Genomic DNA, 18159 nt, shown 5'->3' on the forward strand with positions numbered 1-18159 from the left:
ACAGTTTTGTACACTGACAGGATTGCTAGGTGTTCATTTAAAAAGAATAATTATTGGATTAATCTTTGACTTATGCTCATGAAGAAACAAATGTGTACTTTAAAAAGATATTAGACATACATATGCTATACATATCTACTTGTGTGTGTATCTATATAAGATAGATATTAGAATAGTATTAGCAAAGCCCATAATTATTAATCAATTCAGTGATTTGTATATTGGCTGAAATGAATGGCTTTGCATGGCAGTGACTGATCAATTTTATGTTTTCATTGCATTGAGTGAAGGTTTATTTATCCCATGAGCAACATTGGAATTCACGACCAAGTGCAGTTTGTCCAAGTTGTTTTCTCCTCAACTATTATTTTATTCTGTAAGGCTCTCTTACTATTGATACCTTAGGAAGGAAGTTGCACTCTACCTCTTCCATCAGTGTCTGTCGGCCTGCATATGCAGGATTTGCATCTGTGTAAGGTGCTTTCTCAGCTTGGTTTTAATTAGAAACCAGGTGGTAAAACCAGGGGAAAAGATTTGTAAAGATCTGAAAATGTCTGAAGTGAAATGGCTTGTATCACTGTATTAGTCATGAGGCAGAAGAGGAGGAATGTTGACATGATTTGAAAGTAATATTGTTGAGTAAATGAAGACGTGAGAAACACTTGCTAAACTAAATGAGCTCTGCGGTTTGGTGCACATTTGTGTAATTCCATTCATTGATGCTTTGAACAATTTGCAAGAACAAAAATAGAAACAAACCCATTAAGAAAAAAAATGGCTTGAACTATTTATTTCTTATTATTTTTAAAAACTGCTGCAATTCAGCTGCCATATTTCATGCCTGATATGGGATAAGAAGTGCGCACAAATTTTTTTCACAATACTGTATAATTCTATCCATTTCCTCAGATGGTGACAAGTGACCTTTGAACTTTTTATTTTTGGGGTTGACCTAATAAGGACCCCTCCTACTTTATGCACAAATGTAGTTATGAAAAGGAGTTTTGGTGCACTATACCTCCCCATAGCATCTACAATGGCTGTTTTTAGCTGATAATAAAGCACTTTTTCCTACCAAATTATGGAATGAGGTGTATGTAAAATGGAAAATATTGTAGTTTGAGTGTCTCTTGCAGAATAGAATAAAATAAAATGAGTATAACCGTACACTCATTTTATAATACTATTTTGTGACTGATTTTTTCTCAGTATTGGAGCTTCCTCTGTTTGGGAAGGGTCTTTTTTTATAGTCTCTTTTCGCTATGTTAGCTCCCTATATGCACCTCTGACATTTACTCATCTAGCCTGACTCTTTACCTTTGTGCCATTATACTTGTTGCTGTCTTACTCAGTTACGAAGTACAAGTAGCCACAGCATTGCCAGCTGCAGTCCCAGACTGGATCATTATTCCAGATTTGAGGTTAATCAACTGCAAATTCCATTAGCTTCATACAGAGTGAAAATAAAGAACAGACGGTCTCGCATGTGAGCCAGAAGTCAGGTGCAGCACAATAAAGCTAGCCTTCAGGTATAGGTGTGGCTTTTTCCCCCTTCAAAGGAACATTCCCTAATAAGGGGGTAAGGATCAAATGAAAAAAAGGTTTTCAGGGAATCTTTGTAGAAGCCCAAATCTCTTAAACATCTTTCCTTTTCCTATGACCAATCTGAGTTCTTTCTAGCATTTTATTTCCCCCCCACACCCCGTTCTGAAAACTGTGGAAAGCTGCTATTGAGGATTTTATTCTCAGATGTGACACCCTGTATCCACGTGATTGTTCCAGTAACTTTCAATATTGCTTAAAGTGCAGCTATCTGTACTGTAATGTAAAGAAATGCAGTTTTTGTGACCAAAAACCTATTTATTAAGGCCTCAATCCTGCAAACACTCGTGCAGTGCTTACTGTTACTCAAGTGAGTACTTCCATTGACTTCAGTGAGACTGCCCACACCAGGGCCGGCTCCAGGCACCAGCTTGGCAAGCAGGTGCTTGGGGCGGCCACTCCGGAGAGGGGCGGCAGGTCCAGCTATTCGGCAGCAATTCGGCAGACATCCCTCACTCCCGCTCAGAGCGAAGGACCTTCCGCCGAATTGCCGCCGCAGATTGCGATCGCGGCTTTTTTTTTTTTTTTTTTTTTGGCTGCTTGGGGCGGCCAAAACCCTGGAGCCGGCCCTGGCCCACACATGCAAAGTTAAGCACAAAAGTGCTTGCAGAATCCAGGCCTAAATACCTTTCTGCTGCTTTTATTTTGTTAGTGTCAAAATAGCACCTATTCTTTTTGCCATTAGTTGTTTTCTCATTAGTGTATTGTCTTGAATAGTAGTTTATATTTTCCTGTTATCTTGGTTTGTTTTTGAATAATGGGCCTCTTATTTGCACATGTAGTAAAAGTTATTCATGCCAAAAAATAAAAAAAAAACCCACAACACCTGGAGTTAAAGCTGCAGTTGTCTGAAAATGATGCATCTGATGTCCCTAGTTTCTCAGTCAGAGCTATTGAGACAAAATCTTTGCTATTAAAATTGAAAAAGGTATAAAAGTTTGATTAAAATTGATACATTTAATAGGAATTGTTTTCTGGCCTCTTTCCTGATGCAAATTGAGAATTCACATTAAAATGACATTACTTAAATCATTTTGATGTGACCCTGATTTTTCTTTTCCCCCCACATATTTTATCTGTGTAATCAGTCTCTAGGTATACAATGAAACAAATATTTTTTGCTAGATAATCACTTGGATCCCACGATAAAGGGTTAGGGAAAATATTGCCACCGTTGAAACAAAAGATTAAATAATCCAGTCTCTGGGAACTATAAACTAACAATCGCTATCACAAATAGGCCCTTTCTAATTATAGTTTGTGGTGGAATGAAAGATGCAATTGTCTGGAAGTGATGAATATGGGATCCATGCTGGCTTAAAGGTCAAAGGTCATTTTATGCAAAGGTCCCTTTCTCTCTGGCACCGCTTCCTTTGTATAGCATAGTTTGGCAGCTATCTCTTTGCACTTCGGCTACCTGCCAATGCAGCTGGTACTGTGCAACTGTCTGGTATAGCCTACAAAGCATCACTCAGCAACCAGCAGCTCTGCATGGGGCCCCTTTTCTAGGATGACAAAGAAAGATGGGCTATGCGTTCTGCCATCTATGCCCATTAAAGGGACTCTTAAATTGCATTACTACAAGTTATTGTTAATTATGTAGTAGTCTCTGGATCTCTATGATCCTTTTAGGGGATGATAATCTTTGCTCTATGCTATCAGTAGAATTATTAAAGGGGGGGAGATCTTTATTTGCTGGATAAAATATAATGTAAATACTAATGTAGTAAGTCACTCCGGCATAACCATATGACTGAAACCCTCATTTTGATTATCTGCCTCATACGTTAGTAGCATATGCAACAAATAAATCAACTGAACCAAGTAGATCACTGGCGAAGTCATATTCTTACAACTTCACGATACATGTCATAGGTAGGGTTGAGAAAGTGTGTTTGTTGTCAACCGTTTATCTTGAGACCTTTATAAAACGGATTTTCATAATGTACTGTTAGCTGAAACTGAGATTTAACAAAATGAAGCTGCTAGTTAGGACTTGGTTTCATTCTGCTTTCACGTAACAAAAAATAAACAATTTAAAAATGAAGTTTAGAAGCCATTTAGAGTGTAACCAGTGTTCCCTTGTGGGGTTTTGAAAATAAAATAGGAGCATTACATGTGGAATTCTATATACTTTTTTCTTATGGTTCATTTTGTTTCCCTGTATCGTTTCTTCAACAAACATCTTTATTGTGACCAGTTGCAATAAATATCTGGAGTGTGTTATCCAATTCAACCGCGGGATAAAAAATACGACTCAAGTCAACTGGCCTGATTCTGATGGATATTTTCCAACCATTGTGATTCCAGTGACTACAACTGAGTTATTCCAGATACTCACTGGTGCAAAAAAAGATCAGAATCAGTCATAATGAGATGTACAGATGATTTAGCACATAGATCCCAGTCATTTTAATTCAATTGGTATCATCTGGCATAGCTCCATTGAAGTCAACACCAACTGAATTTCTAACCCCCGCTTTTTCCAAAGTTTAAAAAAAAATAGTCTGGAAAAGAAAATACACGGCACTTGCTTATTTATGACTTTTTTTTCTGCTCTCTGCACTATTTATGATCTTTCACAAGCCTCCTGTATAGCTGGCAAGTTTCCTGAGTTGTGCACCAGATTCTAGAATGGGAAACAACACCAGCTTTACATAATACCACTGCAAGAGTTACAGCCTGTAGAACCACTTTTATTTCCTCTTTTGTTCAAATTACATGAAAATCTGAGAGATGTGGAACACAATAGGAGGAGAGGAGAACCTTTTGTCTTCAGTTTCTACCGTTCCTCCTTGTGTCTAATATTCCATTTCTTGCACTGTTCCGATATCAGCTATTTGAAATAGTTATATATAATTTAACATTATACAAAAGTATTGTCATATCAAACATAGTGAAATGGATTCCAAAAACACCATCTGGTATTTGGGAATGCACTGTGAGTTGGGAACGTGAGAAGAGATATTCTTTGCCACTTTGCTTGGGACCCAGCCATTAGCAGTGTAATTGCCAAGAAAAGGTGACAGGCTTCAGGCTTAATGCAAGTGAGGATTTTTTTCCCCCTTCTCCCGCCTATTAACTCTATGAGTCCTAAAGTAGATGCAAAAGGCACTCTAAGGGCATCACAATTTTGAAAAACAATAGGCTCCCTTAAACTAAAAGGCGGGGGGGGGGGAGAGAAAACAACTACTGGGGTTTTGTCAGAAGAGTAGAATTAGTGAAAGCAAAATAAGCTTTTTAGAAGAAAAGAAATCAAGACATTTATTCTTTAAAGCTACGGCACACTGTAAAGAATTTTTCTCATAAGAAGTGGATTTGCAATGATTAGAGTTTTCCAAGCTTTATCCAAAAGCTCGTTTCAAAGCCGTCATCACTTCCTTCTAATCCACCCAAAATTGCAAAACCCATATTGTGAAGGTCATCTGTGGCCATTCTAAATCTGTTTTATTTCATGTAGTATCTAGTCTTCCTCTGTCTCTCCCATTCTTCCTCTTGTTCCCCACCCGATTTAGTGGAGGAGGCAGGAAGGAAAAAGTTGATAAAGCTTTGTAAATTTTCAGATTGTTTGTTGAGGCCGTTTTCTGGTGTGTAACCCTCAAAGGGATGTGTAAAGTCCAGTTTTTATGATTTCTCATTGATATCCTGGGACAGATCCTTGGCAAGTGTAAAGCCAATGAATTAGACTAATTTTTCCAGACTGAGGATCTGACAGTGTGAGACTAGATCAATCATAACAGGTATAGGGGACAGGGAAGGAAAGGTGCATATGGATTGAAGTCTGTATCATATCTGTAAGCAGGCAACAAAACTTTGTAGCAGAGGATGAAAATAAGAAAACAGCAAAAGGAATGTTGGAATCTTTCTCTGTCTTTGTTCCCTTTAACTTGTGAAATACTGCTTTATAGCAGTCCTGAACTTAAAAAAGCCACGCTGATTTGTTTCAGTATGTCATAAACTGTGATGCTACAATAAGTCTGCTATTAAATTACACAAAATAAAATGATTTCTGGTGGGTGTATCTAATGCTTGCCAAATTAGACGAAGTGAAAGTTAACCCTCTTAGTCTAGCTCTTGTTTTTAAATATTTGTCTTTAACAGACATTTGTGTGTGCCGTGAAGGGGGACTGAAAACTCCTTTCTATCTGTCAATTTATGTACACGTGCAAAGTTCTTACAGTCTCAGTACCAGAGTCAGGTGAAATGTTAGTCACCACAAGTTATTTTCAATTACATTAAAACAAGTTTGTTAGTTTGGGGAAATGCCAGGCAGTCCTTGTGATTTTTTTTTAAATTAAATTGTGCTGCAAACATGATACACCTCCCGATCTAAAACTTTCTGCATGTAATGCAGGTTTTCAGTGAGGAGTGTGAACATTCAGTGTAAAGGAGGTGGTGGCAACTCAGCATACACCAAATAGCTTGGGGAAATGAGCATGGGGGCTGTGAGCCCAGACTTCCCAGGCCTCCCACTGACCTGCCTCAATAAAACTTTGCCCTTTTGCAGTGCACTTTACAAACATTACTGAGTTAGGTCTCGCCACACGCTGAGAGGTGTGAAAACAAGCCAGACTTTTCACGTAGGGCCTGATGCAAAGCCTGTCAAAGTCAATGGGAGTCACTCTTGATTTAAATGGGCTTTGGATCAAGTCTGAATTTTCCCCAGCCCTATTCCGCTTTTGGTACCATTTTCTCTTGAAAGCACTGAAGTTATCACAATTAGGACTAGGATCCTTGTGCTGAGGTTTGTTTATCTAGTGAGTCAGAGTCGGGCGTATTTGGCATTTAAAACCCTACTAACTAATAACCCAATGTTGTACGGCCTGGCACCTAAGAAGGAGGAGATGTGTCTGGCTCGTGCTAAAAATAAGGCATTATTTTTCTCAGCAGAAATCACTTTCAGTTTAATAATAATAGTTTTTCCTTATCTGTAATAGTTAATTTTAAAACCATATAAGAGGAAGTCTGTCAACACAGAGATTTAATGAAGTTTAGATGGGCTAAATTGGGTCATGATTACTGAGCCACATCCCCAGGAAACTGGGTTTGAATTTTATCACTCAGGTTTTTCTTGATAACAAGCCAAACAGAAATACTGAGCTGCTCTGAATCTGGTTCCACTTTCGATACTCAAAGAAGCTCTACTTTCCAGACCCAGTTCTGCTTGCAATATTGCTGTGAGGTAAGTATTATATTGATTCTACAGATGCAGAAACCAAGGTCATACAGGTTTCAGAGGGGTAGCTATGTTAGTCTGTATCAGTAAAAACAACGAGGAGTCCTTGTTTCGTGGGATATCCCACGAAAGCTTATGCCCAAATAAATTTGTTAGTCTCTAAGGTGCCACAAGGACTCCTCATTGTTTTTAAGGTCATACAGTCAATTTAGTGGCAGAGCCATGAGCAGAATGCAAGAGACCTGACTCCCAGTCCCCTGCTCTAATCAAACCCCACTAAAAAAACAAATATTTTCCAAACTCAATATTTAGAAAGACATATTCTTATATGGAAAACTCTATATAAGAGCTAGGGAATATTAATAAAAATAAACAATAATACTTATATTATAGTTCTGCCTATAACAGAAATAGCACTGAGTATCTAACTGTTTCTTTGCTTTACTTCTTATCAAGGAATAAACTTAGGTCTCCAGTGTTAAAAAATAAAGAACTCAACAACAAACTATCCAGAGGTGTGTTCAGTAAATTAATATTACTAGAGATGTTTAGAGTCACTGCAGAGTAACCACAATGTACATGAAATAATAAATGCTGTATGAATAACAGTAACAGTACCTCTACACAACACAATTATCCCTCCCTCCCCAATACACAGGAAGGAATGTAGTAAAACATACAGTAGTTTAGAGGCGTCAAAATAATTTGCAGAAGCTAATTTACTCTTTGCATTTAGCCTCTTTTTCTGCCTCTGAGCATTTTCTGGAATTTGTTTCTTTGAAATTGTGGGAATTTTGTGTGTGTGTGTGTGTGTGTGTGTGTGTGTGTGTAGATTTGGGTTTTGGGGGGGACGGGGTTACTCAGTGAATTGAATGTGAACACTTCAACACGAGTGGTCAAAACCAAACCTGTGCTGGTTAGTTGGAAATAGTCATGTCACATGGAATTTTTTCTGTTCCATCACTGGAGGAACATACCTCATATAGGTCCTGATCCAGAAAAAACTTACAATAGGTAACATTAAAGTACACAGGGTCCATTAAAGCCAATGGGGCTTCCCATACTGCATAAGGCTAAATGTGTGCCTAAGACTTTGCAGGATAGGGGCCATAACTGAGAGGAGAGCTTGAAGAAGCCTCTAGGCTTTTGAATGTCTCAGGGAGAAGTAGCGAGAGGAGGATTAAGGGAATTTTAACCTTTTTTGGGCCACATAATCTTTGCCTATCATATTAGTTGGGTGGATGCATGATTTTAAATTTAAATCTTTTCCCGGCACGGCCCTATTCTTGAAGGTTGTGGTCAGATCGTTGTTTTGACTCGTGTAATTGCCTGCGTGCCAGGGCTCTGGCAAGGGGCTTAGGAGGAATATTCCCCCTAACCCCCCCGCTGTGCATTCGTGGAACTCAAATTCAGTAATTAGAGCTCCGGTGGAAAGCTGTCGTAATAGGAGCAGGGGCATATCAAAAGAGATAATTCATTTTCAAATCTGAGCGAATGCTTACGTTGTGATACTTGGCCTGTTCTAGTAGCTGGGCCTGTTGTCATGCTAAAAAGAACCTTCCACACAATGTAACTTAGAAGCGTTAGATTTTCCTGTTAAATAACTGTCTTCTTTGTCTTAGACTCCATATATTTTCCCTTCCTGGTCTACAGTTTGGTTTGGTTTTCCTGTGACATAATGATGGATTGTAAAAGTACAGTCAGAAGTAGTTTTGAAATAAAAATATTAAAAACATTATTACCTGCCCTACCCCCACGTCATACCTCTCTTTTTCCTCCTGTTTTGATGGCAGTCAGATAATGCAGATGCCAAGCAGTGGAAGATATTTTTAAGCAGTAGCATCTGGCTTCTTGGCAGCCTCCACAGGCAGTTGGGTTGGTTGTTTTGGAGTTGCCTCTGGGTCTGTCACATGTTTTGGCATCTGATTAATTGACTGGGCCGCCTTGTCTTGTTGGACATATTTTTTCTTTGACTCACCTCTGATTCTGAATTGTCTTTATTTTCCTTTGCCAGTGAACAACAACTTTAGCAGATCCTGGGTTTGTTTATATAAAAATATTCTTATTTCCTCCATTCCCAGTGTATGATTCAGAAATCTCGTAACTGCCCAAATCTCACCACCAAAGGCGGACTGGATCACTGAGAACACTGCTTACTTGGTATTCAGGTCTTTGTCTGACAATGAACATTCTCCTGCGCAGATACTTTTCTGAGACGTAAACTGTTCCAAAGGGGGGTAACTTTCCTGTACATTTCCAAGGAGAGGCATCCCAAAAACAAACAGAACCATCAAGACAATTTCTCCTGGTAGATCCTGTGTGTGCACATGCATGCGCTAGGTTTTTGTTTGTTTGTTTGTTGGGTTTTTTGTGTGTGTGTGTGTGTGTTTTGCTTTCAAAGGTGCACGTTGAGGAATTCCCACAATGTCTGGGGAAAAAATGCAGCTTGAATTATTAGCCCTACTCCAGCACGTGCACTATAAAACTATCACTTGCAATAGCATAAATGCTACGTGTCTGTGGTGTTTGTTTCACTGTCTGATTTCTTAGCATGGTGGATCTTAGACTTAGAAGCCAGTCATGCCTTCAAACAAAACTGCCTGCCCCCCCCACACCCCCAGATGATTCGTTGAGGAGGTTTTCTTAGCATGACCTGCTGCAACCAGCCAGGCTAACCCAGAATTTTTATGACTGTCAGGGCACTGAGGCTGACAGAAACAGGTGGGCTCACAGCAGGGAACAGAAGCAAAAGCCCCAGCACAAGTTATGATTTTTTTTTTTAGGTGGCCAAACTAAATCTAATTAAACCAAAGCATGTTTAAATAAGCTTCATTTAGCTTCCCTATTAATAACAGCAGCTCCTTTTTTATTAGTGCTATCATTTCTTTGTCTCTTCTCATACTCCTGGGAGCTCAGGGAATTATTTGTTGGGAGGGTTTGGGGACAGGGGTATTTATATGTCTAAAATCTTCTTTTGGAGCTGTCCTGTGAACCAGCCCTTGCTGTGCTCAGCATCATGGAGATGTAAGTCTGTGCTCTCAAACTAAAAGGAAACCACGCTCCATGAAGAAATTATTTTCCTTCCAGAGGGAAGGCAAGTTGAAGTGGAAAAACTGATGCTTTTGAAATAAGCTTCTATTACTTTCAGTGTAGCCTTGCTTAACGTAGATTTTAACACTCTTCTGTAACAAAAATCCCTTTGTGTTTCTTCCCCCCTCCCCCTTATTTAGATCTGGGAGAAAATGGAGAAAAAAATTTTAAATAGCTCCCAAATGTCCATGTAAATAAAAGCCATTTCGTCCATTAACTTATTGTTGAAGTACATATTTAGGAACCTTCATGTATAATGTCACTGTAAATATCTGGGATGTCAGACCAGCAAAGTGGTGGTGCTATGGAATGAAGTTCTCTATGTATCCACAGGGCAGGGTAATGAAAGCAGCTGGGATACACATTTGTTCCTACAGACTTCCAGTGCCCTCAATCTGGACATAGAATATCACTGGGAGGTAATTTCATAGTCCGCTTCTTGGCCACGTGGAGTCTGCCATGACTGGGACATCTGAGCCTAGGAAATTAAAAGTGGAAAGGGAAATCTCCATTTTCAGGGTTTTTAAAGGTAAATTTCTAGCCATATATCTTGCAAAAATCATTGAAAATGTCAATTGATCACTAAAGATGAAAGGAATAAGCAGCTCACACACACACACACACACACACACACACACTTATTTACATAAAATGAATCAGAGTGGAAAGGCAGTGTTGCCAACTCTCGCAATTTATAGTGAGTCCCGGGATACTTGACGTTTTACTTAAAGCCCCTGACGCTGAAGACGTGACTCTGAGAATCTCAGATTTTATATTTTTTAAAGTAAGTTTATAACCCTTATGGTTGCAGAGAAAAGCCTGAAAAATGTGGCCTGAGTGTACCCTAAGGGCTCAAAAACCAGATGGCAGAGAAACAGAATCCAAAATTTATTTTTAAAAACTCATGATTATTAGGCCAGCCGAATATTTTTTACGGGGTCTGGCTCATGTTTTTTGGAACACATGGAGTTGACAACTCTGAAGTATCAGAAAGAATCAACTGGCTCATCTCTCCATGTCCCCCGCAAACAGGAGTCTGATATGTTTGAAATAGGGTGGGGTTATAGCAAAAAATCACTTCACAAGCCTGCCCCCAAAATGCTACCGCTCCTGAGAAATTCAGTCATTTCCCTGTTAGATTTCTCAGTGAGAAGAGACCACAATTCCTAGTGGGTTTTGCTGGATCCTGTAAGGTAGAGTTGTGATATGAAAGCATTGTATGGGTGCTTTCACCATTGTTTTTCTGTACCTGCAATGTTTGGCAGATACACTACAAAGCAGCAGTATAAAACAAGATAGTTCCAAATTGTAGCTCCCTCCTGTGATACTGTCTTCTCTGGGGATGAGCAAATAGTAGAAAGCAACTTACAGCACTTTGCCAAACTATCCCTATGGGACGATGTGGTTACGGTAACTAAACTAATTTTAGTACAATCTTCTTCACACTACTCTAAGTCTCCGCAGGCATGTCTAATAGGAACCTTTGTTTTCAGGACTTCTCTTTCAGCCCTAAGAGTCTAAGATGGAAGTCTGCATACAAGATTTTTAACATGCAGCCGTATTTCAGTTTAGAGTGAGGAGTCTGTTCTGTTCGCTTGGCCAACAATCAGTCAACAAAGAAATCTCCGGGAGTGTATGAATGCTTCCTAAATGCTCTTGAATCTCTTAATATTATGGAAGGCCCGGAGTCACTGCAGCTGGACAGACGTACTTTGTAAGGAAATAAACTCAGAAACCCTAAAGGGTTTTTCTTTATCTATTGGTGACTCAAAATACAATGCAGTTCAGTCCAGAGTAACCAGCTGTATTTTCTCTTCTTATTGTTAACAAAGGCCACAGTCAAAATCAAAAAGTTACAGCAAAGCCTTATTTACCTAGTCCTCAGTGTTCTCTTCTAAGCACTAGGAACCTCTCAGAGTTGGTGGCCCTGTCTAGCTGTCAGTCTTCCTTCAGAGAGAGGCCTTTCCATTCTTTACTTTACAGCAATGATGCTTTCAATTTCTATAAACTTTATCTGAGGCTCTCAAAGCATTTTGCAAAGAGTAATGAATTAGACTCCTGCATCCATTTGTCGGGTGAACCACTATTTCCATTTTATAGCTAGGAAAAGTGTGGTTAATTGATTTACCCAAGTTTATACAGTAGCTTCTGGCAAAACCAGGAATATGATTCTCTACTGCCTTGCATCTTGTGGTAACATTTCACACCCACTTGGCTACACATCAGAACGGGCGGGTTTTTACACTCACTTTGCACAGATGTAGCACAAATGCAAAACAATGTAAATTCCCTTATCACCTGACTTCTGTTCTCTTGCTTTGCCAAGATCTTTCTTCACCCTTCATTGGTTTGTTTTTAGGGCAGGTGGCCTCTTTGCCTTTTTAGCTGAATTAGCAAGGAGGTTCAGCTGCTTCCCTCCATTGAGATAAGCTATGGAGGGAGGAATACCTAGTCCATTCTTGAGATGTTCCTCTTCCAGGGACCCAGTCAACCTGGCAAAGATCAGGGTTAGGATTCAGTATTAGTCTGCACAAATCCCCTGCGAGCTATGTCTGGTTCCTGTGTAGTCACCAATGACCTGTAAACAGTCTGCCAGTGTGTATAGAGATGTTGGAAGTGTACCCTGGTATAAAAATTAGGGCAAAGTATTTGACTTTTGTAAAGCACTTTTCTATCCCACATTGAAAGGGGTTATTGTTTGTGATGAGATTTTTTTTCCAAAAGGGGGAGTAGCTGGGCCACTGTTTGGTGGAGTTAGCCACATGGATAAGTTGCTTTCTTTGCTGCCATCCAACACAGGTGGAACTGGTGCCAATATAGCAAGAGTCAATTGCAGCCAACCTGATGTGGGCTAACTTATGCATGAGCCTGTTTAGCTGTATAATTGCTTGGCATGTGTTTGGCCTTCACTTGTCCCAAGTGGTAAATATGTGAATGGGTTTGTACTGGTAATGATTCTTATAGCGAGCTTTTTTCCTCTTGCCATTACACGGGTGGAAAAGGCATCAAAGAGGTTCGTGTTCATTGCAGAATACTGAAGACTCATCGTTGTTCAGAACTTCCTGTTAGCCATCAATCTCTCCTGTACAAATACATGGTTTGTAATGTTTAATTTCAATGTCCAGAACAAGAGAACACCCTCTCACTGAAACATCACCGGGAAAACCAAAACAAGTGCATTTCAGAAAATGTAGTTCCCAGTGTATGTGGTTGAGATCCTGGCTAACATATAGAAAATAAACTGAAGCATGCTCCATGGAAGAGAACAAGTGGAGACCAACATATGAACCAGCAGTCAATCTGGGTTAAATATTGACCGTAAGCATGTGTCTGATAGCCTCTCCCACCAGTAAAGCCTCTTGCAGAAATGTGTAAAAATCAGAGAGACAAGGTGGGTGAGTTAATATCTTTTATTGGACCAACTTCTGTTGGTGAGAGAGAGAAACTTTAGAGCTTACACAGAGCTCTTCTTTAGGTTGTCTCTCTCACAAGCAGACATTGGTCCAGTAAAAGATTATCTCATCCACCTTGTCTCTTTAATATCCTGGGACCAACACAGTTACCACAATACTGCATACAACACTGCAAATCAAAGGGCAAATTAGGGTAAATTCCACTTCTGTTCATGTGCTGAGACTTGCTGATATTATGAGGTTATAGAAATGAAGTCCTAGGCATTCACCATGGATGATATTATGGAATATCAGGTGCTTTGTGTACGAGGAGGATATTCTAAAATGACAGTGACGTTTAAATATTACTCTAAAATGCAAACACAAATTTAATCTTAGAAAATGTGAGAAGGAATATATTCGTCATCTGTGCTCTGCACTCATTTTCAGACCCTTAACCCTTCTCTCTCTTCCTCACTAGGCAGAGCCCTCTGTGCTTTCCGTCCGACTCCTCCCCTGGCACCCTCTACCAAGTAGCAGAAGTCCCCCTCACTCCTCTGAGGGTAGAATATCATATTCTTCCCACTTCACTGCACTACTGGTCTCACCTCCTGGCTTAGAACTGTTCTTTTATTGCCTGATGGAATGGTCAGGCACCAGCAGCAATGTGAAACTGGTAATGCCAAGAGAGCAGGCTCAGAGGATTTATTTCAGGCGGTTCATTGGGGACTCAAGCCAGGCATGTGTTCTACCCCAGCAGTCAGACACTTTCCCTACCTGGCATAGTGGCCACCCGAAACCCTTGGCTATTCATTCATGGTGATGTGCTTTTTCTCTACACAATGAATCAGGTGAGCTAGAGCCAAAGCTTTTTACTAGCCTAAACTCCTCTTAGAGGGCTTGGTTTTGTGTCTAATCTATGCATCACTTCAGTGCAGATTGTCTGTGGTTTAATATATGCAGCCAGAGGTTGAATTCATACTGTGTTCTCACAGATGAGACTCTGCTGGATTGTGCCAAGCAATATAGTCTGTGCTTTCCCAGTTTACATATTAAACCTACAATACAGGAGTAGGAAATCTCTGATTACTTATGGGCAATGAAAAATAGCATTACAGTAGATGTATGTAGTTTCTCAAGGAAATGAGTTGCCTCTCCTTTGAAGGAACATTTAAAGTGGAAGAGATAATTGGAATACGGTAGTATCTCAGAGTTACGAACACCTCAGGAATGGAGGTTGTTCGTAACTCTGAACAAAACATTATGGTAGTGCTTTCAAAAGTTTACAACTGAACATTGACTTAATACAGCTTTGAAACTTTACTATGCAGAAGAAAAATGCTGCTTTTAACCATCTTAATTTAAATGACAAGCACAGAAACAGTTTCCTTACCTTGTCAAATCTTCTTTTTTTAAACTTTCTCTTTATTTTTTTAGTAATTTACATTTAACACAGTAGTGTACTGTATTTTTTATTTTATTTATTTGTTTGTTTGTTTATTTTGGTCTCTGTTGCTGCCTGATGCGTACTTCCAGTTCCAAATGAGGTGTGTGGTTGACTGGTCAGTTTGTAACTCTGGTGTTCATAACTCTGAGGTTCTACTGTATAATGATGGTATAAACTGAAGTGGAAACCATACTTCCTGATCCCTCAGCAAATATCAGTGAGATTCTCAAATCTGGTCATTAATATGGTATTATTGACTTTAAACTATAAATGAATCTGCAAATGACTATAAGGTTTTGGTTATATCAGGATGCAAAATCTGCAGTGAAATATTTGCTCACCGTTATTAAAGAAAACAATTAACGGTAAAAGGGTGTTTTTCCACTATGGGGTAAATGCTTAATAAGTAACCAGGTAGCAAATTTTGGAAGACAAAGGTGAGAATGAAATGGGAATTAACAGTACTTTGCCATCACAGTGATAGGCATTATATAAAAACCTTAGATTTTTATGTCTGTGAAAATAAATTGCTTCTTTGAATATTGCTGTGCCTCAGTACCGCTGCACTCTCCCATTCCCTCCTCTAGAGCATCTCTTTGGCAGAGGGAACATCTTTTGAGTCTGTGTTTGTACAGCATGCTGGGATCCTGTTCACGAGTGAGGCTCCTAGGATCCACTGCAATGCAATTAATAATCATAATAAAAATGGAGTCCAGAATATAAATGTTTAAAGCATTCTCTCTCTGATGAAAGAATTAGCATTGTCCACATTTAAAGAAGCAGGATTTTTGTCTGTAAAGAAGCAAACCAATCCAATGTACTTCTGGAAAAAACTTCTGACTTGAGAGATCTTGTGGTGAATATGTTTTGACTTGGAAAAAATGAGTAGCATTATTAACCCTTAGAATGCTAGTGTTTTGCATGCTGCCTGCTAAAATAAGTGCTTTGGAGGAAATATAAATACGCTACCTGAAAGGTCTCCAAACAGTCTGTAGTAGGAAAAGGCACAGATGGAATATTTGTGTGTCAGGGTTGTAATTACAAGATGGATTTGAAGAGACCAGTTTAGTTAGATGTCATGGTCGTAAAAATAGTCCTGCCTACACTGCTGCTCCTGCCAGTGCCACCAGCAGGAGAGCTTTACCTGTTGGGAAATAGAGGTCCTAATTGTGAAAATTTAGACCAGGGTTGTAATGAGGTCTCTGACCTGAACTCAAGCTAATTGCCTTTCCAAAGAAAATTCTGTGAAGGCATCTTTATTCCTTCTGGAAAACCTCTCTAATTTGAGAATTGTTTTTGAAAATGTTTTAGTAATCCTATTTAAACTACAAAGAATGGTACAGTCAAATCCCTCTTCAAAGCACTTCTTCCTTCAGTGGTAATTGAAGATGGGAAAATGGGGGAGGAGGAAGGATGGTCTCTTGGCAAAGGAAATAGTTTGGGACTCAGGTAATCTGGGTTCAGTTCCTGACTTTATCAGAGACTTCTTGTATGACCTTGGGGAAGTCCCTTAATCTCTCTGTACCTCATTTTCCATGTCCATAATAATACTGCATGGGATGTTATGAAGGTAAATCCATGAATGCACAGCTGTTACAGTGATCTGGCCTTATAAATATGTATACAAATCTGCCTTCAGCCTGTGTATCTGATGTTTGTTATATCTGTATTGAGTATTAAACTGTGAGCTTCTTGGGGCAGGGGCTATGTCTCCCTGTCCATTTATATAATACATAATATAGGTACTGTATATCAAATGAAATCTTGTGGATACAGATCTCAACACCTTGTAAGATTTTTTTTTTGTAAGAGGCTGAAAAGATTGTCCTTTGATACATACTGTTATAAAATGAGATTATTCTGTAACAGGATTATCCCACAAGAAGATATAGAACTGATGACTTCATGCTATGATATGATGGTCTTAAAATAACTTCTTGCATTAAGTCATTGCTGTTTTTTACAGTAGAAAAGTGGAGAGCATGCGAGTTAGCAGACCAGCTTTTCAAATTTGAGAAAGCGTGAGTTTGCGTGGATAAGTGTTTGCCAGATCTGACAGGATCAATTTTCAAAATCCCTCTGTAACGATAGAACATTTCAGGGCTTCTTTTGTAATGGATTGCTTGTATTTAAGATGGCATGAGAGGTGAAATTACTTTCAGTCCAGCACAGACTGCATTGCGCTGTATCGTTTCAGCTACAGTGCCTGCAGTCAGTGCTGCAGTGATTGATGTTTCACTGAGATTGGTTGTGACCTTACTGTTTTGTATCAATGGACATCCCTGTAGAAAACCCCAAAAGAGTCTCACACTCTGAGATGGGACATAAGAAACCCATCCCAAGTTTAATCTTGTAAATACTTTTCCCTTTGAAGCTGTACTCCTTGTATATTCAGTCTCTCAAATAATGGGATTTCATCTATCTTCAAAACTGCGTTGCACAAAATATTGATATCCGAGTGTAAGGTTACACAGAACGCTTTGCTCTTTGGTACAGAGCTTTATATGTATCTGTACGGCACCTAGTAGACTGTAGGTGTTACAATAATATAAATAATGAAAAACATCAGCCCTTTCCTTTCTTAACTGCTGTAAATAAATATATACCGACCTCTTCAGAATACCAGGTTCAGCATATAGCTCCATTCTTCATCTGATCCATTTCTTAATGCCTTTCTTTCCATATTCAGTGTCCTCCCAATGTTATCTTCTTACAGGTAATCTATTTTTGTCATAGTCCAGTATCATCAACTTTCCCAGTATTTGGAGTTTCTCCTAAAGCTCCAGCTCCTAGAGTCCTGTGAGTACATTAAATTCTTTTTTGTGCGCAGGTTCCCCAGATCCCTTGCAACAGGTACTTCAGCCTGCTTGCAACTTGGGGGCAGAACCAGACTAGTCAATCGCTGGCAGCAGGGGAATACTCTGTTTTCTGAAGTTCCCTCCCGGTACTTGCCCACCTCCTGGGGGAAGAGCAGCCAATCAAGGCTCCTGCAGGAAACAGGCAAAGCTCTCCCTGTTTCCCACAGGAGTTGGCACTATTATCACAGGAGGTGAGGTATTTCTAGGAGAGCCAAGAAATCATTATTACTATTTGTGACGGGGGCGCTCTACTCAAGGCTAGAGGGCGCCACTTCCTGGTGGTTCTGGGAATTAGCTCTACCAGGCTGATGCCCCTTCTGGCGGTCACCCTCTGTCACTTCCTCATTCTGCAGAATCTGTCTCATTCCAGGAACTGCAGCCTTCTCTTTGTGACTTGGGCTTCCGGACAGATCACTCCATCTTTTCCCTTTCCAGAGGTGAGTCAAAGTCTCGTCTCGCCAGCAGTCTCAGGTGCCATTCCCTCAGTGGTATGTAGGGGAACCTAGGCCCACTCTACTCTGTGTTCCAGCTCATGGACCCTCTAGTCAGCAGCTAGGGTCTGTTCCTTCCTGGACCTTGCTGCCTTTTTCTGAG

The 18159-nt window shown here is 39.7% G+C and overlaps 1 protein-coding gene and 1 long non-coding RNA gene across 10 annotated transcripts in view; one reads left to right on the forward strand and one right to left on the reverse strand.

The window, feature by feature from the left end:
- The window catches only part of NFIA (nuclear factor I A), a 445816-nt gene that overhangs the window by 13090 nt on the left and 414567 nt on the right, over nt 1-18159 (forward strand). The window lies entirely within an intron of this gene.
- LOC101941624 (uncharacterized) overlaps nt 11430-18159 on the reverse strand; it is a 115906-nt gene continuing 109176 nt past the window's right edge. For all 3 annotated transcript variants that reach the window (XR_006174725.2, XR_006174724.2, XR_010589990.1), the window contains one exon: nt 11430-12950. This is a non-coding gene — a long non-coding RNA (uncharacterized LOC101941624). The remainder of the gene's footprint in view (nt 12951-18159) is intronic.

The sequence above is a fragment of the Chrysemys picta genome, chromosome 8 (assembly GCF_011386835.1).
Source record: "Chrysemys picta bellii isolate R12L10 chromosome 8, ASM1138683v2, whole genome shotgun sequence".
Lineage (NCBI taxonomy): Eukaryota > Metazoa > Chordata > Testudines > Emydidae > Chrysemys > Chrysemys picta.